At 49.2% G+C, this 23,362-nt stretch overlaps 1 protein-coding gene and 1 long non-coding RNA gene across 2 annotated transcripts in view; one reads left to right on the forward strand and one right to left on the reverse strand.

Moving 5' to 3' along the window:
• The window catches only part of LOC142312286 (uncharacterized), a 106,860-nt gene extending 93,860 nt beyond the window's left edge, over positions 1-13,000 (reverse strand). Inside the window, exon 1 of the long non-coding RNA XR_012754350.1 lies at positions 12,921-13,000. This is a non-coding gene — a long non-coding RNA (uncharacterized LOC142312286). The remainder of the gene's footprint in view (positions 1-12,920) is intronic.
• LOC142312276 (uncharacterized) overlaps positions 1-23,362 on the forward strand; it is a 168,640-nt gene that overhangs the window by 39,160 nt on the left and 106,118 nt on the right.

A 23,362-nucleotide genomic window follows, 5' to 3' on the forward strand; every position in this document is an offset into this window, starting at 1 on the left:
GACCAACTCCTACATGTCTGTCCTGTGGAGGTTCGACAGTTTGTTATGGACCAAGAGCCCAAGGAGGCCTCAAAAGCAGCCCAGATTGCCGACGCCTATGTGGCCAACCGTGCATCGGGGGTGCGGAAGCCGTCCACCGCCAGCTAGAAAGGTGGTAAGATGACAACTACGACCACCCCTGCCCCTACCAGCCGACCTCCCGTAGGTCCTGTGTCATCCACCAGTGCCCGGCCCACCTCTGACACTCGCAGGTGTTTTTCCTGCAACCAGCCTGGAGACCTCAGCTCCGCTTGCCCAGAGAGGCAGAAGAGGAACCCCACATCCAAGGGCCTGGTGAAACTGTCCTTTTGGCAAGGGAGGTGGGTGGTAGGGCTTGCGAAAACCTACACCCCGTCACCGTGGGCGGAACCCCCACTGTGGGGCTCAAGGACACTTGGGCTGACAGAACACTGGTCCGCCCCGAACTGGTACCCCCTGAAAACTTTATCCCAGGAAAACTCCTGACTGTCACTGTGGCTGGGAGTGTTCGCCAATCCTTCCCAATGGCCCTTGTTCCCCTCGTCTGGGGTGCTGGGAGAGGGTGGAGGGAAGTGGGGGTGGACGAACATCTACCAACCAATGTTTTATTGGGGACTGATCTGGGGCGATTGGTTGCACAATTTTTCCCTGATGATCCTCCGAATCCAATAAGTCATGTGATGCAAATGTCGTTAAATCATGTGATGCAAATGTTTTTGATAAGTCATGTGACCTGAATGCGGATATCCAGAACATGATTACAAATGTTGTGCCTGGTAATAAAGTGGAGGTTTGTACAGGGGAACTCAGCCATGCCACGCTGCAGGGTGACGTGACTGAGGGCGATCCCAAGGTAGCAAGTGTCTGTGCTGACAGAGATGGAGGCAGACATGAGAACCACGAGGAAAGTGGTCAAATGCAGCTGACCAGTGTCACAGCGGACAGTGACACAGCCCGTAGTACCTGTCAGGCTGATGGGGAAGAGTTGTTATCCCCCGAGGAGACAGCCTTCATTGGTACTGTCACTCACAGTCAGAGTGGCCAGAACGCAAATGAAACCTTGCCTTCTGACACCTCTTCACCCAGAGGGATAGCGGAACTGGTTACGGACCCAGAGCAGGGCCCAGAGGGTCCCGGTGAATTTGGAACCTTAACGTCACTTTTGGCTGCCTCTAGCCAAGAGTTCCAGGTGGCTCTACGAACTGATGCCAGTCTAGAGACGTTAAGGGACCTCGCAGAGAAGCACTCCTCCGAGACCGATAAGGAGAGGGTATTCTGGGACCAGGGGAGGTGGTACCGGGAGACTTTTCCCTGTAACCCCCAACAGGAGTGGTTGAAGGAAAGACAGCTGGGGGTGCCTCACCGCTTCAGGAGTGAGTTGCTGCGGATCGCCCATGAGATCCCATTCGCCGGACATTTGGGGGTCAGCAAAACAAAGGCCCGGCTGTCTCACCACTTTTATTGGCCCAAAATGGGGACAGATGTTGCCAATTACTGCCGCTCCTGTATCACATGCCAAAGAGTGGGAAAGTTAGGGCCTGCTCCCAAAGCTCCCCTGATCTCTTTGACGGTGATAGAGGAGCCTTTCCAGAGGGTCGCTGTGGACATCGTCTGGCCTCTGGCCGTCCCCAGCAGCTCTGGAAAACGTTTCATCCTTACTGTGGTAGACTTTGCTACCCGGTATCCGGAGGCAGTGGCTCTGTCCTCTGTTAGGGCCGATAAGGTGGCAGATGCCGTCCTGGCCATATTCTCCCGAGTAGGATTTCCCCGGGAGATTCTTACCGACCAGGGGACTCAGTTCATGTCTCGTCTAATGGAGGCTCTTTGTAAGAAAATGCAGGTGCGGCATCTGATATCAAGCGCTTATCACTCACAGACCAATGGTTTGTGTGAGCGATTTAATGGTACCCTTAAGCAGATGCTTAAGATGCTGGTTGAGTCACATGGACGCGACTGGGAGTGGTATCTCTCACACCTGTTGTTTGCTTACAGGGAGGTACCACAGGCCTCAACAGGGTTTTCCCCCTTTGAGCTCCTGTATGGCAGACGAGTCCGGGGGCCTCTTGGTCTGGTAAGGGAATCCTCGGAAGAGAAACTGAACTGCCCAGAAGTGTTCGTTGTGGAGTATGTCATCCGGCTCCGTGACAAAATGCAGTCAATGACGCAGCTGGTGCATGAGAATATGGTGCAAGCCCAGGCCAGCCAGAAGCTATGGTACGACCAACACGCTCGAGAGCGGGTGTACGAAGTGGGTCAGAAAGTGTGGGTCCTAGGCCCAATGACCCAGAACAAGCTTCAGGCGGCCTGGGAGGGTCCATACCTTGTGCATCGGCGCCTCAATGACGTAAACTACGTGGTTACCATCGACCATGCCAGGAAGAGGCAAAAGGTCTTCCATGTCAACATGATGAAAGCTCATCATGACAGGGAAGCCTTTGCCCTTCCTGTGTGTAGTCTTCCCGAGGAAGGCGAAAGCGAAGTCTTGGTGGACTTGCTCGCCTCGGCCCGGGATGGAGGGTCTATCAAGGAGGCGGCATTCAACCCACAGCTATCCATGGATCAAAGGTCCCAGCTGCGGGAGGTATTCCGTCCCTACTTGATGACCTTCACGAATGTCCCAGGGAAGACATCCCTAGCCACCCAACAGGTGGATACATGGAGTCATTCCCCAGTCCGTCAACCCCCATACCGTGTCTCCCTAGAGGTACAAAAGGACATAAAAATGGAGATCGATGAAATGCTAGTCCTGGGAGTGATCCAGAGGTCCAAAAGTGCATGGGCCTCGCCTGTAGTTTTGGTTCCAAAAAAGGACCGGACAACCCGGTTTTGTGTGGACTACAGGAGGCTAAATGCAATCACAGCACCCGATGCGTACCCAATGCCACGCATCGATGAGCTACTGGATTGCTTAGCCGGGGCCCGGTACCTGACGATCATGGACCTGAGTCGAGGGTACTGGCAGATTCCTATGTCCAAGGAAGCACAAGAAAGGTCCGCCTTCATCACCCCATTCGGGCTGTACGAATCCCTCGTCATGCCCTTTGGCATGAGAAATGCTCCTGCCACTTTCCAGCGATTGGTCGACCACCTGCTTCAGGGACTAGGAGGGTTTGCAGTCGCTTACCTGGATGACATTGCCATCTTTAGTCCCACTTGGGAGGAACACCTGGGGCACCTGGAGCAGGTGTTCAGGCGGAAGCAAAGCGCTGGTCTGACTATAAAGCCAGGGAAGTGTCAGATTGGCATGACGGAGGTACAGTACCTCGGACACCGAGTGGGTGGCGGGACCCTGAAACCAGAGCCAGGGAAGGTTGATGCCATCACCTCCTGGCCTACCCCCAAGTCAAAGAAGCAGGTGATGTCCTTCTTGGGTACGGCAGGGTACTATAGGAAGTTCGTTCCTAACTATAGTGCTCTTGCTAAGCCGTTGACGGACCTCACCAAAAAGACGCTACCGCAAGTAGTCACCTGGACAGATGACTGTGAACGGTCCTTCAGGGCACTGAAAGCTTCCCTCGCCAATTCCCCAATCCTACAAGCCCCAGACTTCACCCGACGGTTCATAGTTCAGACAGATGCCAGTGCATTTGGCCTGGGGGCAGTACTCAGCCAGGTAAATGGGAAGGGAGAAGAGCATCCGGTGGTGTTTCTCAGCCGTAAGCTCTTATCCCGGGAAGTGGCCTATGCCACTGTGGAGAAGGAGTGCCTTGCTATATTGTGGGCCCTGCGGAAGCTGCAGCCCTACCTATATGGACGCAACTTCACCATACTAACAGACCACAACCCTCTGAGCTGGCTACACCAGGTGGCCGGCGACAATGGTAAGCTACTGCGGTGGGGCTTGGCACTACAGCAGTATGATTTTACCATTCAACACAGGAAGGGTGTTGAGCATGGCAACGCTGACGGGCTGTCCCGGCAGGGGGATGCCAGCAAGGTAGGCTTAGGAGACGATTGGCAAATCAATCTCCCATGCTACCTCAAAAAGGGGGAGGTGTCATGTAAAACTGTTGAAGGTTCTTCACCCCCCCTCGTTTCCACCCTCAGCCACAGATCGTCATGACGATTATCTGATCGGCCTGGAAGCTTAAGGTATTTACGACATGGGTGATGGTATATCTACAGAAAACAAAATGCAGAGAAAGACAATTCTTTGTTATATTGGCGGGAAAACTTCCAAAGCAGGTTTTAAGCGCTACGTTAATGCTAGAAAAATGAAAAACATATTTCCAGAATCCCTGTGGAGTGCTGAACCCAACGCACAGTCTAGTTCCACTGGGAGATCGCCGGAATCACGACAAATGAGTATTGGGCAGTAAAATCATACTAGATGCGTTGTGTTTGGTATCAATGTAAATGTAAAATCGAGATATAAAATATGACGCTAATATCTTTCACCTGTGTGACCCAGGAGCAAAGATATGAAAAACCCTAGAATTATGGAACTTTGTGACAATCTCAAGCCCAGCCCACAAGAGACTGTAAAATGATGTCACCGACAAGGGGGGCTAGCTAGGGCATAAGAGACAGCTCCTGTCTGGGGGGCTCAGTCAGTACTTGGAGGGCATCAGAAGGGTTCTTCTACCATCTTGGAGTTCCCTCCACTCCCTAAGTAGACGCCATTTCTATGGCACAAGCTTAGTAAGTTTCATGTTTATAGTTTTTATTTTTATGTAACTGTCTATACTGCAATTGTATTGTTCCCTTTTGTAAATTCTTGTATATTTTTTTTAAACACTGCCTATTTTCGGATTAAATATATAAAAATTTAATAGTTTCTTTCCTCATGCTTTATATACGGATCCAAAACCCCGAAGGGCCTTATGCTATCTGTAACGGGTCCCCAAATATCCCGGAAAAGCTGGGTGGTGGCAGCGTAATTGCTATTGCATTGAATTATTGGAGTGCTATTATTAAGGGTACTGAGGTGTGTGTATGTGTATATATATATATATATAATATATATATATATTCCATTAGCGGGAATCGGTGATATATACATTTACACTTGCTGTGAGACCTCCAATATTTGGCATTATTAGCTCAGCAGCCTCATCTTATGCATTATCCTGCTGTACGAAAAGTGGCCTGCAGACAAGGTGGGCGCTAGAGAGTAGTCGTGTGTAACAAATCAGTGAACAACTGCGGATTTCTAAGTGACTTCCCCGGCTGTTCGTGATACTGGCCATTACGCATAAATCTCTGAAAAACGTAAAAATTCACTGTAATGAGGCAGAGGGAGTCACTATGAACTCCTATCTGGCCTGTGGTCTGGGTTTGTCTATCTTTCTACACATACGTTTAGGCATGCACAAAACTGCAGTCAACAACAGCACCTTTGAAAAGATGGACACTGCTGAACTGAGGCCAAACTGAGTCCAGGGTAATTCTGCTGCCTCTTTATAGTGATTGGATCTGTCGGGGGTTTTATCTGAATCACATACTGTATTTTGATGATGTACATGGAAACCCTAATCTAAGTGCTCTGCATAGAGCACAGGATAAATGTGAAGTGATCCAAATTGCCCCTAAATAGCATTGAATTCAACCCACAAAGAAACAAAGTCTCCACTCAGTTTTATCATTTGTTAATGGAACTGGAGGGGCCACATTAAAAGCACTAGAGATTCAGCAAACTCTGCGCTCCCAAATCCAAATGCCCACCACCCTTCTGAGCACCACAATGTGTGTAAACCACATTTAATGTCGAAATGTTTAGCATTCTTGTAGTGAGGTGAGCCCGCTTAATGTAAGGGGTGTGTGTGTCTCCAGAAACATGAGCTGGGCACAATGTACAGGCACAACAGTGTATTGCACATTACCAGGGCATCGTGGCAGATAACGATTACAGAAGATTTTCCATTCAAAAAGTTAAATGGCGCTCCTTCCCTTATGATCCCTGCCGTGCACCCAAACAGTTAATTTCCACCACCTATGGGCTTTTGATGTACTTGGAAGAAATTGCTTAACAAATTGTATGGTGCATTTTCTTTTGCTATCCTTGTGAAGATGCAAAATTTGTGGGTAAAGTAACATTTTTGTGATTAAAAAAGTAAAATCTAAATTTTTTTTAATTCCACAATGCGTTAGTTCATGCGAAGCACATGAAGGGTTAATAACGTATTGAATGTAGTTTTGAACAGTTTGAGGGGTGCAGTTTTTAGATCGGTGTCATTTCTTTGTCGCTCCATTGGGAGACCCAGACAATTGGGTGTATAGGCTATGCCTCCGGAGGCCGCACAAAGTATTACACTAAAAGTGTAAAGCCCCTCCCCTTCTGCCTATACACCCTCCGTGCTCCCACGGGCTCCTCAGTTTTTATGCTTTGTGCGAAGGAGGCAGACATGCACGCACAGCTCCATAGATTGGTCAGCAGCAGCTGCTGACTATGTCGGATGGAAGAAAAGTGGGCCCATATAGGGCCCCCAGCATGCTCCCTTCTCACCCCACTCTTGTCGGCGGTGTTGTTAAGGTTGAGGTATCCATTGCGGGTACGGAGGCTGGAGCCCACATGCTGATTTCCTTCCCCATCCCCCTTAGGGCTCTGGGTGAAGTGGGATCCTATCGGTCTCCAGGCACTGAGACCGTGCTTCATCCACAACTCCTGGGAGCCTGCTGGATAGGAGCCGGGTATCGTTCAGGGACATGGCCCTGCTACTTGGAGGTACTCTGTGTCCCCGTGGGGACCGAGCACAGCAACACTCCAGCATTGCTGGGTGTGCTAGTGCACCGGGGACCGCGGCGCTGACCGGGTTAAATGTGCCATTACACACTCAGCGTCGCTGAGTGTGTTTATGTAGGGGGACTACCGCGCTTACCGCCGCCGCCATGTTTAACACTGAGGCGCGGCTGGGACTTGTAGTGCGCCGGGGACTTCCGCGCGGCCGCGCTTTTACAGCGGCCACGCTTATTACTCGAGTCCCCGGCTTTTGCGGCCTAGTCTTTCTTCCTCCCGCCCACAGCCCTGACAAGCAGGGGAAGGGCGGGACGCTGTACAGACGAGCAGCAATGAGGGCTGGAGAATGCTTTGCATACTCCACCCCCCTCACTGTGCACTGTGGGGCACCAGTTCCCGCACTTTCTGGGTCACGCCCACGGCTCCCTCCTCTCCTCAGGACGCCGGCAGCCATTCCTGTCAGCTCCTCGGACGCTGCAGAGGGGGACAAATTCTGGGAGACCCAGGCAGGGATTCTGGTGGCCTCACAACCGCTTTAAGCGGGTGGTAAGCAGCACCTGTGGTGCTAGCCCCATTGTGCAGAGGTGTAATTATATGTTTATGGTATATACTTTACACTGTATAGTGCACAGTTGTTTTCTGGCTATATACTCTATTGTGTTGCTCAGGGAAGACAATAGCATGGCGCCCACAAAAGGCAGGGGTGCCAAAACACAGGCTTACTATGCTGCCTGCGCCGCATGTACGACGCCGCTACCGGCAGGTTCCACTGACCCTCATTGTGTGCACTGCTCTGCCGCTACTGCACTTGCTCAGCCGGAGCCTCTGCTAAGAGGGGCCCAGGGGGAGCCACCTGCTGACACTCTCCAGGTGACAGGGACGGAGTTTGCAGTCTTTACAGATAAACTCTCTGAAACTATGGCTAAGATACTAGAAGCCTTGCAGTCCAGACCGGTATCTCAGCACAGGGACTCTGTTGAGTCATTGTTCCCTGGCCCCCCTCAGTTGGACCAACAATGTCCCCCCGGGGTATCTCATAGATCCCAGGCTGGGGGCTCTGACACGGACCCCAGCCCCAGACCGATTAAGCGAGCTCGCTTGGAAATTCCCTCGACATCATCATGTTGTTCAGGGTCTCAGCGAGGGGAATCTCTGGTTGATGACGCGGAGGTAGCTGATCAGGATTCTGATCCTGAGGCCGCTCTCAATCTTGATACTCCGGACGGGGACGCCATAGTGATCTTATTGCGTCCATCAATCGAATGTTGGATATTTCTCCCTCAGCTCCTCCGGTGGAGGAGTCAGCTTCTCAGCAGGAGAAATTCCGTTTCAGGTTTCCCAAGCGTACACCGAGTATGTTTCTGGACCACTCTGATTTCAGAGAGGCAGTCCAGAATCACCATGATTGTCCAGATAAGCGTTTTTCTAAGCGCCTTAAGGATACACGTTATCCCTTTCCCCCTGACGTGGTCAAAGGTTGGACTCAGTGTCCCAAGGTGGATCCTCCAATCTCCAGACTGGCGGATAGATCCATACTTGCAGTTGAAGATGGGGCTTCACTCAAAGATGCCACTGACAGGCAGATGGAGCTCTGGTTGAAATCCATCTATGAAGCTATCGGCGCTTCTTTTGCCCCAGCATTCGCAGCCGTATGGGCGCTACAAGCTATATCAGCAGGTCAAGCGCAAATTGACGCAGCCACACGCACTTCCGCGCCGCAGGTGGCGTCCATAACCGCTCAGACGTCAGCAATGGCGTCTTACGCTATTAATGCTGTCCTGGACTCTGCGAGCCGTACGGCGGTTGCATCCGCCAATTCGGTGGTACTCCGCAGGGCCTTGTGGCTACGGGAATGGAAGGCAGATTCTGCTTCCAAAAAGCGCTTAACTAGTTTGCCAATTTCTGGCGACCGATTGTTTGGCGAGCGTTTGGATGAAATCATCAAACAATCCAAGGGAAAGGATACATCCTTACCCCAGCCCAAACCGAACATACCCCAACAGAGGAGGGGGCAGTCGAGGTTTCAGTCCTTTCGGGGCGCGGGCAGGTCCCAATTCTCCTCGTCCAAAAGGCCTCAGAAAGATCAAAGGAACTCTGATTCATGGCGGTCTAAGTCACGTCCAAAAAAGACCACAGGAGGTGCCGCTACCAAAGCGGCTTCCTCATGACTTTCGGCCTCCGCAATCTGCATCCTCGGTCGGTGGCAGGCTCTCCCGCTTTTGCGACACCTGGCTGCCACGGGTAAAAGACCGCTGGGTGAGAGACATTCTGTCTCACGGTTACAAGATAGAGTTCACCTCTCGTCCCCCGACTCGATTCTTCAGGTCATCCCCGCCTCCCGAGCGAGCCGAGGCTCTTCTGCAGGCGCTGGGCACTCTGAAGGCAGAAGGAGTGGTGGTCCCTGTTCCTCTTCAGCAACAGGGTTACGGTTTTTACTCCAACCTGTTTGTGGTCCCAAAGAAGGACGGGTCTTTCCGTCCTGTCCTGGACCTGAAACTGCTCAACAAACACGTAAAGACCAGGCGGTTCCGGATGGAATCCCTCCGCTCCGTCATCGCCTCAATGTCCCAGGGAGATTTCCTTGCATCGATCGATATCAAAGATGCTTATCTCCACGTACCGATTGCTCCAGAGCACCAGCGCTTCTTGCGCTTCGCCATAGGAGACGAACACCTGCAGTTCGTGGCACTGCCGTTCGGCCTGGCAACAGCCCCACGGGTTTTCACCAAGGTTATGGCTACTGTAGTAGCGGTCCTCCACTCTCAGGGTCACTCGGTGATCCCTTACTTGGACGATCTCCTGATCAAGGCACCCTCTCAAGAGGCATGCCAACACAGCCTCGACGCTACTCTGGAGACTCTCCAGAGTTTCGGGTGGATCATCAATTTTCCAAAGTCAAATCTGACACCGGCCCAATCGCTGACATATCTTGGCATGGAGTTTCATACCCTCTCAGCGATAGTGAAGCTTCCGCTGATCAAGCAGCAGTCGCTACAGAAGGGGGAACAATCTCTCCTTCAAGGTCAGGCACACCCCTTGAGGCGCCTCATGCACTTCCTGGGGAAGATGGTGGCAGCAATGGAGGCAGTCCCTTTCGCGCTGTTTCACCTGCGTCCTCTTCAATGGGACATCCTTCGCAAATGGGACAGGAAGCCGACGTCCCTCGACAGGAACGTCTCTCTCTCTCAGGCGACAAAAGCTTCCCTTCGGTGGTGGCTTCTTCCCACTTCATTATCGAAGGGGAAATCCTTCCTACCCCCATCCTGGGAGGTGGTCACGACGGACGCGAGTCTGTCAGGGTGGGGAGCGTTTTTTCTCCACCACAGGGCTCAGGGTACGTGGACCCGGCAAGAGTCCTCACTTCAGATCAATGTTCTGGAAATACGGGCAGTGTACCTTGCCCTGAAAGCGTTCCAGCAGTGGCTGGAAGGCAAGCAGATCCGAATTCAGTCGGACAATTCCACAGCGGTGGCATACATCAACCACCAAGGCGGCACACGCAGTCGGCAAGCCTTCCAGGAAGTCCGGCGGATCTTGATGTGGGTGGAAGCCACGGCCTCCACCATCTCTGCAGTTCACATCCCGGGCGTGGAAAACTGGGAAGCAGATTATCTCAGTCGCCAGGGCATGGACGCAGGGGAATGGTCCCTTCACCCGGACGTGTTTCAGGAGATCTGTTGCCGCTGGGGGGTGCCGGACGTCGACCTCATGGCGTCCCGGCACAACAACAAGGTACCGACGTTCATGGCACGGTCTCAAGATCCCAGAGCTATGGCGGCAGACGCCTTAGTTCAGGATTGGTCGCAGTTTCAGCTCCCTTATGTGTTTCCTCCGCTGGCACTGTTGCCCAGAGTGTTACGCAAGATCAGGGCCGACTGCCGCCGCGTCATCCTCGTCGCTCCAGACTGGCCGAGGAGGTCGTGGTACCCGGATCTGTGGCATCTCACGGTCGGCCAACCGTGGGCACTACCAGACCGACCAGACTTGCTGTCTCAAGGGCCGTTTTTCCATCTGAATTCTGCGGCCCTCAACCTGACTGTGTGGCCATTGAGTCCTGGATCCTAGCGTCTTCAGGATTATCTCAAGAGGTCATTGCCACTATGAGACAGGCTAGGAAACCAACGTCCGCCAAGATCTACCACAGGACGTGGAAAATTTTCCTGTCATGGTGCTCTGCTCAGGGTTTTTCTCCCTGGCCTTTTGCCTTGCCCACTTTTCTGTCCTTCCTTCAATCTGGACTTGAAAAGGGTTTGCCGCTCGGCTCCCTTAAGGGACAAGTCTCAGCGCTCTCTGTGTTTTTCCAGAAGCGCCTAGCCAGACTTCCACAGGTACGCACGTTCCTGCAGGGGGTTTGTCACATCGTTCCTCCTTACAAGCGGCCGTTAGAACCCTGGGATCTGAACAGGGTGCTGGTGGCTCTTCAGAAACCACCATTCGAGCCAATGAGGGATATTTCTCTCTCACGCCTTTCGCAGAAAGTGGTCTTCCTAGTAGCAGTCACCTCTCTTCGGAGAGTGTCTGAGCTAGCAGCGTTGTCGTGCAAAGCCCCTTTCCTGGTGTTTCACCAGGACAAGGTGGTTCTGCGTCCGGTTCCGGAATTTCTCCCCAAGGTGGTATCCCCTTTTCATCTCAATCAGGATATCTCCTTACCCTCTTTTTGTCCTCATCCAGTTCACCAATGTGAAAAGGATTTGCACTTGTTAGATCTGGTGAGAGCACTCAGACTCTACATTTCTCGTACGGCGCCCCTGCGCCGCTCGGATGCACTCTTTGTCCTTGTCGCTGGCCAGCGTAAAGGGTCACAGGCTTCCAAATCAACCCTGGCTCGGTGGATCAAGGAGCCAATTCTCGAAGCTTACCGTTCTGCTGGGCTTCCGGTTCCCGCAGGGCTGAAGGCCCATTCTACCAGAGCCGTGGGCGCGTCCTGGGCTTTGAGGCACCAGGCTACGGCTCAGCAGGTGTGTCAGGCGGCTACCTGGTCGAGCCTGCACACTTTCACGAAACACTATCAGGTGCATACCTATGCTTCGGCGGATGCCAGCCTAGGTAGACGAGTCCTTCAGGCGGCGGTTGCCCACCTGTAGGAAGGGGCCGTTTTACGGCTCCATTACGAGGTATTATTTTACCCACCCAGGGACTGCTTTTGGACGTCCCAATTGTCTGGGTCTCCCAATGGAGCGACAAAGAAGAAGGGAATTTTGTTTACTTACCGTAAATTCCTTTTCTTCTAGCTCCAATTGGGAGACCCAGCATCCGCCCCTGTTTTTTTGTGTACACATGTTGTTCATGTTGAATGGTTTCAGTTCTCCGATATTCCTTCGGATTGAATTTACTTTAAACCAGTTTATAATTTTTTCCTCCTTCTTGCTTTTGCACCAAAACTGAGGAGCCCGTGGGAGCACGGGGGGTGTATAGGCAGAAGGGGAGGGGCTTTACACTTTTTTAGTGTAATACTTTGTGCGGCCTCCGGAGGCATAGCCTATACAACCAATTGTCTGGGTCTCCCAATTGGAGCTAGAAGAAAAGGAATTTACGGTAAGTAAACAAAATTCCCTTCTTTTGGGTATTTTCTGTCATATAGGCCCCTCAAAGTCACTTCAAATGTGATGTGGTTCTAAAAAAAATAAAAAATAGATTTTTAACTTTTGTTGGAGAAACATGAAATTGCTGATAAGCACTTAACCCTTCTAATTACTAACAAAAAAAACACTGCTGTTTCAAAAATTGTGCTGATGTAAAGTAGACACGTGGAGCGCAGCGATGTAGCTTGAGAGCGGCCGAACAGAGACAGAGCTCCCGGCATTCTGATATTATCCTGCGGAATCCTCCCGGTATGCGGCCTCCCCTGTCCCTTGCGGCAGTCTCCTGTGTGAAGGGAATCCCCTGAGCTTCTGAGGAGCAGATCAATAAGTTCTGACCCAACGGGGCTCCCCTGAACTCTCCTGGACAGAGACACAGATCCACTTCAGTGCGGCGGTCATCCTAGGAGCATGCTGTACGCTGGCCTCCGGACACCAGAGCGCTTCCTCCTTTCCCCCTGCAGCTAAGGTGACACAGCGGGGGACCTGACAACACTGCACCAGACACTACACCGGAGGATGGAGATCGCAGTGGTGAGTGCCCTGAAGACGGGCCCTGCGTTTTCTCCTCCTCCATCTGTGGCCCGCACCGCCAGCCATCTTATTCTTTCCATCCCCCTGCTCTCCCTTAGTGTGGAGTCTCATACCTGAGCGCTGTCGTGGGTTGCGGAATCCACTGGGAACTGGACTGTGCGGCCACTAGGAGGATATAGCTGTCAGCTCTGCAGCATCTAGCAAAGCACTTCTCTCTTCTACTGTGACACAATAGAAGGGGCATGGATATTACCTCCCCTCCCCAACCTCCTGCTTTACTGTCATATAGCTCTGCAGGGACTCTGGCCTCAGAGTTCTGCCCCTTGAGGAAGAACCCGGACCCCCCCTTGTCAGCTGTTGAGATGTGGGGATCGATCCGCTCTAAAAGAGACATTTATCACATCTGAGCTCCAGTTCTTCTCGGCGCACGCCATGCACCCCACTAAAATCCCCAGTGTAGCCGATAAAGTGAGGAAGTTCGCTAGACGGGAATCCTCTGGGAGGTGGACCTGAACCTCTAACAGGTTTCTGATCAACTGCTTCAAGCCATATCCCTATGTAACACATCACTATTAGGGAAGATAGAGGAGGTACACTCTGAGGTGGAACTGCTTCAGCAAGACCTGCAGGCTTTGAGGGATCACATCACAGAGGCTGAGTTCAGCATATCCCATCAGGAAGATACAGTGACTCACATGTCTTCAAAATTAACTAAAGTGGAGATGTCCATGAACGCCTGAAGGCAGAAAGTAGATGACCTTAAAAATAGGATGCGCCGCAACAACATCCGTGTAATAGGCCAGGTCAACAACCAGAGCAGTTTCTGGAAGAATGGCTCAAATCCAATCTGGGCAATGACTTCTCTGCAACCTTTGCAGTGGAAAAAATAGAGTCCCCACGCGACCCCTTCCGCCCTGAGCACCTCCTAGACCCTTTCTGACACGGCTCCTCAATTGCAAGGACAGGGATACGGCTCTGCGCCTGGTCAGTCACAGGGGCCCGCTCAAACATGATAATGCCAGGATTTCCATCTTTCCCGACTTCTCAGTGGATCTTCAGAAACAAAGAGCACAATTCCTCAACGTTAAAAAGTCGCTTAAGGAGCGTAACATCCTGTACTCTATGGTCTACCCAGTCCGGCTCCGGATTATCCACGAGGGCAAATCATTATTTTTTTTTTCTACCCTGGATGAGGCCGTTGAAAGGCTCTAGCTGCACCCAGGAAGCAGGGGGAAGTGATTGCTTTTTTTGTCCGTTAACTTCTCCTCCTTGAATGCTGTGTGTGTCCGCCAGGACAGGAGAGGCAAAGAAAGTTCTCCTCTTTGATGCCTTTCTTCTGTCTGTTATACCGCTAAGCTACCCGGACAAGGGAGCGCTCTGTTGGTATGCAGGCTATAACGTCTATACCTAACACTGATTACAGTGACGGTATCCCCTTGGTGGTTTGAACTGGAGGGCACTGGACATTGCTCTCCATTTTCTGCGTTTATATGTGGAGGGCCTGATGTGGGCACTTAGATTCCATCATGGACTATGTGCAGAATATCAGGTCCTTAGTATGGATTGTTTGGGGCCTCAAATCTCCTGGTAAGCGCACTAAAGTCTTCTCACAGCTCAGGTGGTATAAACCCCATATAGTGGCACTAGTAGAAACGCATTTAACCAGATACACCGCTAAATTTGTACAAAACCCGTCAGTACAGTGGTCCATACGAGCAACACCTGGGGGGTCTCCCTGCTGATACATAAATCTCTGCGCCGGGGCCTCAGAACCGCTTGTAGGGACTCGGAGGGCGGATTTGGTTTTGTACACGCTGTCACTGACTCCCGGGAGTATGTTATTATCTGCATTTATAACCCTCCTCCAGCCAACCTAGGGGGTTGTCAGCTTTGCACTAAATTATCCAGACACCCATGTGCTCTATATGGGGGACTTTAATCTGGTCATGAACCGTGGTTTAGCTAAATTTCGTATGGACAACGTCCCCACTGAGCCACCCTCAACGCTTTTTCAGCCTATATGCAGGGTAACGGTCGGTTGGCTGGACCTGTGGAGATTACGTCATCCGGACATGCATGAATACACCTGTCACTCCTCCACTAAGCGTACCCTTATCCGACTGGATTATATATTTGGATCCAACGACTTTTCCTAGAACACGGTAACAGAGGGGTTTCGGAACATAGCCTTGTAATATTGTCACTTAATTTCAGTCGGTTGACATATAGACCATATAGACAACAATGGAAGCTAAATACATTTTGGTTAAAATTAACTGGACCTAATGATAGGATCCCCGAACAACTGGATTGTTTTATAAATGCACACACAGGGCCTCGTTACGCCATCGTTTTCTGGGATACCCTCAAAATTTACGCAGTTGCCTTATTTCGACCATTTCATACATTAAAGAGAACTACCTTTCAAGACGATGATATAGCTGAACAACAGCTAAGGTAGGAAGAAAAGGTGTACATATCGAACCCCTCTAATGATAATCGGTTGCGATGGCTACAGTCACATTATGTGCAACACTTAGAAAAAAATCCAAATGCAAATTATTCTTTACTTGCAAATCCTATTTTGAGTTGGGGAATCAATCCAGTAAATTCTTAGCTTTTATGGTCCGACAACATAATTCCTTCAATACCATACTTCAGATCCGTAGGCCCAACGGTAGTATTGCCACCTTCCTGGCAGATATTCTCTACATGACTTTTATGGTTCTTTATAAAAATCTAAAAGTGGGGTGATGGTAGATGACTACATGGCGTATCTGGCTGACGTGGACTTCCTGAGGTTGACCGCTGCACAACAATCCTTTTTGGAAGTCGACATTGCTTTGGATGAACTAAAATCTGTGATTGCTGATTTGGCTTTGGGTAAGGCTCCGGGGCCGGATGGCTTCCTGTGGAGCTGCATGGAAGATACCAGGAGTTTCTGTTACTACCCCTGCTAGAAGTTCTCATGCAGACCACCTGGGAGCTTCCCTTCCAGACTTCTTTTATGAGGCTATATTATAGTACTTGAAAGAGGGGAAAGACCCATCTCCCTAGTTAATGTGGACTACAAAATTTTCATTTAAATTCTGGCATCCAGACTGAATATGGTAATTTTAGATATTAACCTAGACCCAACGGGCTTTATGCCAGGGAAGAATACTTCCGTTAATATTAGACGTGTTCAGTAGGTTGTCCACTACAATACCACTGTGACAGATAATGAATGGGCCTTGGCCTCGCTGGACTCAGCCAAGGCATTCTATTTCCTGGAATAGAACTTCCTGATGGCCTGTGTTCAGAACTTTGGATTTGGTTCCCAATTCTGTGCTTGGATCAAAATGCTCTATCGGGCTCCTACGGCCAGAATGGCAGTCAATGGAATCTCATCGGAACCTTTCATACCCTAGCCATTGACGCTTTAGCAATCAAGATACGTTTAGACAGACCGGTCAAAGCATTGAGATTGCTGACTGGATAGATACAATTGGCCTGTATGCAGATGATATGATTATATTCCTGCATGATGTGGAGCGGTCACTGCCTTGGGTTGTCGGGGTTATAGACGACTTCACTAATACTCTGGACTGGGTATAAACTGGAATAAATCCAATTTGATGTCCCTTTCCCGTTGTCTCACGCCACATCTAGGGCCTTTATCCCCTTTATGTTTAGTTTCTAGCTTTAAATTTTAAGGCATCATCATACAAAAGGATAGCAGGCAAGACATCCCATCCAATATATATAGCCTCTTTTAGAACTGACTAAGCAAAAATTTCTACTGTGGAGCAAGCTTCCCCTATCAGTCCAGTGCTGCATTAATATAATAAAGATGATGCAGCGGGGACTGGCCATCTATTTGATTTCCTTGAAGTAGAAGATCTGGGACCGTACAAGCTGCTGCCTCTTCATAGACTGGCACGGCAGGTATGGAGACAGACTAAAAGGGTCGTGCATTTGTCCAATAGTATAGCTGAAATGCCCCTATAGCAAAATGTGTATTTCTCCACCCTGATAGACCACCCATCCTCCACATTCTGGAGTTCGCACGGCGTTTCCTCTCTTGGTCAGATATATGAACAAAATGTCTTATCCTTTGAACAGATCCAGCCCAGATTTAATGATACCAGATGTCACTTCTTTAGATATTTGCAGCTCAGAACGGCGATCCAGCATCCCTTGAGACCTCATCAAGGAACCGCTCTAATTTCCACCTTCCCTTTAATAGGGATACTTTGGTCTCAGGGCCTGAAGGGGCTGATTTCCTCTCTGTATACATACCTGCTGTCTGTGGGGAATGAGTCCCAACCTTTTTCAGTCAAAGAAAAGTGGGGGCTGCTGATTTTAAATATGCAGAAGGACGTCTGGGAGGAGGTCTTGGAATCTCCTACTAGGGTCTCCATGGCAATTAACAATAAGATGATCCAGATCTATATAATACACTAGGCGTACCTTACCCCACTGATATTAGTAAAGATGGGACATCGGGAGGCGTCATAGTGCCCGCAGTGTTATGGGGAGGATTCAGATTTTATCCACATGATTTGAAGTTGCCCGGTAATCGCTGTCTTTTGGTGTGAGGTTGTCGCACTCTTCTCCTCCCTGGCCTCCTTCACCATACCTCTTGATACATTACTCTGTCTGTTTGGAGTCTTGGACGAGGGGACCTGGTCTCACAGCTACAAAATTTTCCTGCAGGAATCCCTCTTTATGGCTAGGAAGCTTATTACCTTACGGTGGATGGGCAGCTCCCCCCGACTCTACGTACATGGATTCAACTAGTCAATATGATGCTCCCTTATGAGCGGACGATGTATCAGAACAGAGGTTGCCCTGAGAAATATAATAAAGTCTGAAAAATGTGGAACTCTTCTCCCCTGACATTATCAACATCAGAGTGATCACTTTGTGAGTGTTTTGGTTTGGACTGTATTATGAGAAGTATACTGGGAACTGGAACTTTATTGTGCTAATTTCTTTTAGGTTGGTGCCAAAGCAAATTGTCACTGCAATATGTCTGTCACGTTTGTTCCTCTTGTTCTTTGCATTCTATTTTGGTGTCTTGGCACCCCAGGTATTTGGATCCTGGACTTTATCAACACTGAACCCTGCTGCAACTATGTAAATGTGTATTACGTTTATATTCTATACCTGGTATATTTCCATTATTTAATAAACGAATTAAAAAAAAAAAAAAAACACGTGGTAAATGTTGTGACATAACTCTATGATTCAAGGGCATAAAAATTCCAAGTTTGAAAATAGTGAAATTTTAGACATTTTCACCAAGTTTCCGATATTTTCACAAATAAAAGCAAAAAATAATGTCCTAAATTTACCACTAACATGAAAAACAGTCTCAGAATTACTGGGATCCGTTGGAGTGTTCCAGGGTTGTAACCTCATAAAGTGACACTGGTCAGAATTGAAAAAGTTGGGCTGGTCATGAATGTGAAAACAGGTTCAGGGGTGAAGGGATTAAATATTCAATAAGAGCCAAGTGTGAATTTCTGTACAATAGTTTCCCTTTAAACCAAATAACTACCGTATTTTTTGCTTTATAAGACGCACCTGATTATAAGACGCACCCCCAAATTTGGTGAAGGAAAAGAGAATTTTTTTTTTATTAATGTTAAATGGGGTCCATCTTATAATGCCAGTGTCCCTCTAACAAATCATATAGGGTATATGTCCCTCATAGCCCCCCATCCTAAAATTAGCCCCCTTAATCTGGATATGGCCCCCTTATATTGAATATAGCCCCCTTGTGATGGCACACGTTCCCCTGTGCTGCCTATGGCCTCCTATGGATTGCATACATTCCCCTGTGCTGCCTATGGCCCCCTATGGATTGCATACATTCCCCTGTGCTGCCTATGGTCCCCTATGGATTGCATACATTTCCCTGTGCTGCCTATGGCCCCCTATGGATTGCATACGTTCCCCTGTGCTGCCTATGGTCCCCTATGGATTGCACACGTTCCCCTGTGTTAGATAGCGCCCCCATGCTGCTGCCCATGGCCCCTCTAGATCGCCCAAGTCACCTGTTAGATATCGCCCCCATGGTGCTGCCCATGGTCCCTATATAGATCGCACAAGTCCCCCTGTGTTAGATATCGCCCCATAGTGCTGCCCATGGCCCCTATATAGATCGCACAAGTCCCCCTGTGTTAGATATCGCCCCCATAGTGCTGCCCATGGCCCCTATATAGATCGCACAAGTCCCCCTGTGTTAGATATCGCCCCCATAGTGCTGCCCATGGCCCCTTTAGATCGCACAAGTCCCCCTGTGTTAGATATCGCCCCCAGGCTGCTGCCCATAGTAAAATAAAACACTCTTTCCTTACCTCCTGCAGCGCTGATCTCCCTCCTCTCTCCCTCCGTGCTTCTCTTCCTTACTTCCTGGTTCTAGTGCCGGTCATGTGATCGGCACAGCAGACTGAGATCTCTGCGTGCCTGATCACAGTGGAAGCAGGGACACGGGGAGAAACGCTGGAGGGGGTAAGTTAAAGCTTTTTTATTTTAGAATGAGCAGCAGCATGGGGGCCAAATCTAACACGGGGGGGCATGTACCATCAGAGGGGCACGCAGAGACATATAATATGCACCGCTGCCCCAGCCCCTCACTGCGTGCGATTTCAGCACCACCGGAGATGGACAGCGGCTGTGCATATTATATGAGCGGGAGCAGGAGATCAAACGCTGCCGCCGCAGTGTTCACCTGCCCCCAGCAGCGCCCCCTCCTCCCCTGGACCCTGCAGTGTACATATATATATAACCCCCCCCCCCGTATATCCGGCTTATAAGACGCACCCCCTACTTTCCCCCAAAGTTTGGGGGAACAAAAGTGCGTCTTTATAAAGCGAAAAATAAAGCTTCCCTCGCCAATTCCCCAATCCTACAAGCCCCAGACTTCACCCGACGGTTCATAGTTCAGACAGATGCCAGTGCATTTGGCCTGGGGGCAGTACTCAGCCAGGTAAATGGGAAGGGAGAAGAGCATCCGGTGGTGTTTCTCAGCCGTAAGCTCTTATCCCGGGAAGTGGCCTATGCCACTGTGGAGAAGGAGTGCCTTGCTATATTGTGGGCCCTGCGGAAGCTGCAGCCCTACCTATATGGACGCAACTTCACCATACTAACAGACCACAACCCTCTGAGCTGGCTACACCAGGTGGCCGGCGACAATGGTAAGCTACTGCGGTGGGGCTTGGCACTACAGCAGTATGATTTTACCATTCAACACAGGAAGGGTGTTGAGCATGGCAACGCTGACGGGCTGTCACGGCAGGGGGATGCCAGCAAGGTAGGCTTAGGAGACGATTGGCAAATCAATCTCCCATGCTACCTCAAAAAGGGGGAGGTGTCATGTAAAACTGTTGAAGGTTCTTCACCCCCCCTCGTTTCCACCCTCAGCCACAGATCGTCATGACGATTATCTGATCGGCCTGGAAGCTTAAGGTATTTACGACATGGGTGATGGTATATCTACAGAAAACAAAATGCAGAGAAAGACAATTCTTTGTTATATTGGCGGGAAAACTTCCAAAGCAGGTTTTAAGTGCTACGTTAATGCTAGAAAAATGAAAAACATATTTCCAGAATCCCTGTGGAGTGCTGAACCCAACGCACAGTCTAGTTCCACTGGGAGATCGCCGGAATCACGACAAATGAGTATTGGGCAGTAAAATCATACTAGATGCGTTGTGTTTGGTATCAATGTAAATGTAAAATCGAGATATAAAATATGACGCTAATATCTTTCACCTGTGTGACCCAGGAGCAAAGATATGAAAAACCCTAGAATTATGGAACTTTGTGACAATCTCAAGCCCAGCCCACAAGAGACTGTAAAATGATGTCACCGACAAGGGGGGCTAGCTAGGGCATAAGAGACAGCTCCTGTCTGGGGGGCTCAGTCAGTACTTGGAGGGCATCAGAAAGGGTGATGCTGGCCGTTCTTCTACCATCTTGGAGTTCCCTCCACTCCCTAAGTAGACGCCATTTCTATGGCACAAGCTTAGTAAGTTTCATGTTTATAGTTTTTATTTTTATGTAACTGTCTATACTGCAATTGTATTGTTCCCTTTTGTAAATTCTTGTATATTTTTTTTTAAACACTGCCTATTTTCGGATTAAATATATAAAAATTTAATAGTTTCTTTCCTCATGCTTTATATACGAATCCAAAACCCCGAAGGGCCTTATGCTATCTGTAACGGGTCCCCAAATATCCCGGAAAAGCTGGGTGGTGGCAGCGTAATTGCTATTGCAGTGAATTATTGGAGTGCTATTATTAAGGGTACTGAGGTGTGTGTATGTGTGTGTATATATATATGTATATATATATATATATATATATATATATATATATATATATATATATATATATATATATATATATATATATATATATATATATATATATTCCATTAGCGGGAATCGGTGATATATACATTTACACTTGCTGTGAGACCTCCAATATTTGGCATTATTAGCTCAGCAGCCTCATCTTATGCATTGTCCTGCTGTACGAAAAGTGGCCTGCAGACAAGGTGGGCGCTAGAGAGTAGTCGTGTGTAACAAATCAGTGAACAACTGCGGATTTCTAAGTGACTTCCGCGGCTGTTCGTGACACTGGCCATTATGCATAAATCTCTGAAAAACGTAAAAATTCACTGTAATGAGGCAGAGGGAGTCACTATGAACTCCTATCTGGCCTGTGGTCTGGGTTTGTCTATCTTTCTACACATACGTTTAGGCATGCACAAAACTGCAGTCAACAACAGCACCTTTGAAAAGATGGACACTGCTGAACTGAGGCCAAACTGAGTCCAGGGTAATTCTGCTGCCTCTTTATAGTGATTGGATCTGTCGGGGGTTTTATCTGAATCACATACTGTATTTTGATGATGTACATGGAAACCCTAATCTAAGTGCTCTGCATAGAGCACAGGATAAATGTGAAGTGATCCAAATTGCCCCCAAATAGCATTGAATTCAACCCACAAAGAAACCAAGTCTCCACTCAGTTTTATCATTTGTTAATGGAACTGGAGGGGCCACATTAAAAGCACTAGAGATTCAGCAAACTCTGCGCTCCCAAATCCAAATGCCCACCACCCTTCTGAGCACCACAATGTGTGTAAACCACATTTAATGTCCAAATGTTTAGCATTCTTGTAGTGAGGTGAGCCCGCTTAATGTAAGGGGTGTGTGTGTCTCCAGAAACATGAGCTGGGCACAATGTACAGGCACAACAGTGTATTGCACATTACCAGGGCATTGTGGCAGATAACGATTACAGAAGATTTTCCATTCAAAAAGTTAAATGGCGCTCCTTCCCTTATGATCCCTGCCGTGCACCCAAACAGTTAATTTCCACCACCTATGGGCTTTTGATGTACTTGGAAGAAATTGCTTAACAAATTGTATGGTGCATTTTCTTTTGCTATCCTTGTGAAGATGCAAAATTTGTGGGTAAAGTAACATTTTTGTGATTAAAAAAGTAAAATCTAAATTTTTTTTAATTCCACAATGCGTTAGTTCATGCGAAGCACATGAAGGGTTAATAACGTATTGAATGTAGTTTTGAACAGTTTGAGGGGTGCAGTTTTTAGATCGGTGTCATTTTTGGGTATTTTCTGTCATATAGGCCCCTCAAAGTCACTTCAAATGTGATGTGGTTCTAAAAAAAATAAAAAATAGATTTTTAACTTTTGTTGGAGAAACATGAAATTGCTGATAAGCACTTAACCCTTCTAATTACTAACAAAAAAAAACACTGCTGTTTCAAAAATTGTGCTGATGTAAAGTAGACACGTGGAGCGCAGCGATGTAGCTTGAGAGCGGCCGAACAGAGACAGAGCTCCCGGCATTCTGATATTATCCTGCGGAATCCTCCTGGTATGCGGCCTCCCCTGTCCCTTGCGGCAGTCTCCTGTGTGAAGGGAATCCCCTGAGCTTCTGAGGAGCAGATCAATAAGTTCTGACCCAACGGGGCTCCCCTGAATTCTCCTGGACAGAGACACAGATCCACTTCAGTGCGGCGGTCATCCTAGGAGCATGCTGTACGCTGGCCTCCGGACACCAGAGCGCTTCCTCCTTTCCCCCTGCAGCTAAGGTGACACAGCGGGGGACCTGACAACACTGCACCAGACACTACACCGGAGGATGGAGATCGCAGTGGTGAGTGCCCTGAAGACGGGCCCTGCGTTTTCTCCTCCTCCATCTGTGGCCCGCACCTCCAGCCATCTTATTCTTTCCATCCCCCTGCTCTCCCTTAGTGTGGAGTCTCATACCTGAGCGCTGTCGTGGGTTGCGGAATCCACTGGGAACTGGACTGTGCGGCCACTAGGAGGATATAGCTGTCAGCTCTGCAGCATCTAGCAAAGCACTTCTCTCTTCTACTGTGACACAATAGAAGGGGCATGGATATTACCTCCCCTCCCCAACCTCCTGCTTTACTGTCATATAGCTCTGCAGGGACTCTGGCCTCAGAGTTCTGCCCCTTGAGGAAGAACCCGGACCCCCCCTTGTCAGCTGTTGAGATGTGGGG

This window comes from Anomaloglossus baeobatrachus, chromosome 5, assembly GCF_048569485.1.
Source record: "Anomaloglossus baeobatrachus isolate aAnoBae1 chromosome 5, aAnoBae1.hap1, whole genome shotgun sequence".
Taxonomy (NCBI): Eukaryota; Metazoa; Chordata; class Amphibia; order Anura; family Aromobatidae; genus Anomaloglossus; species Anomaloglossus baeobatrachus.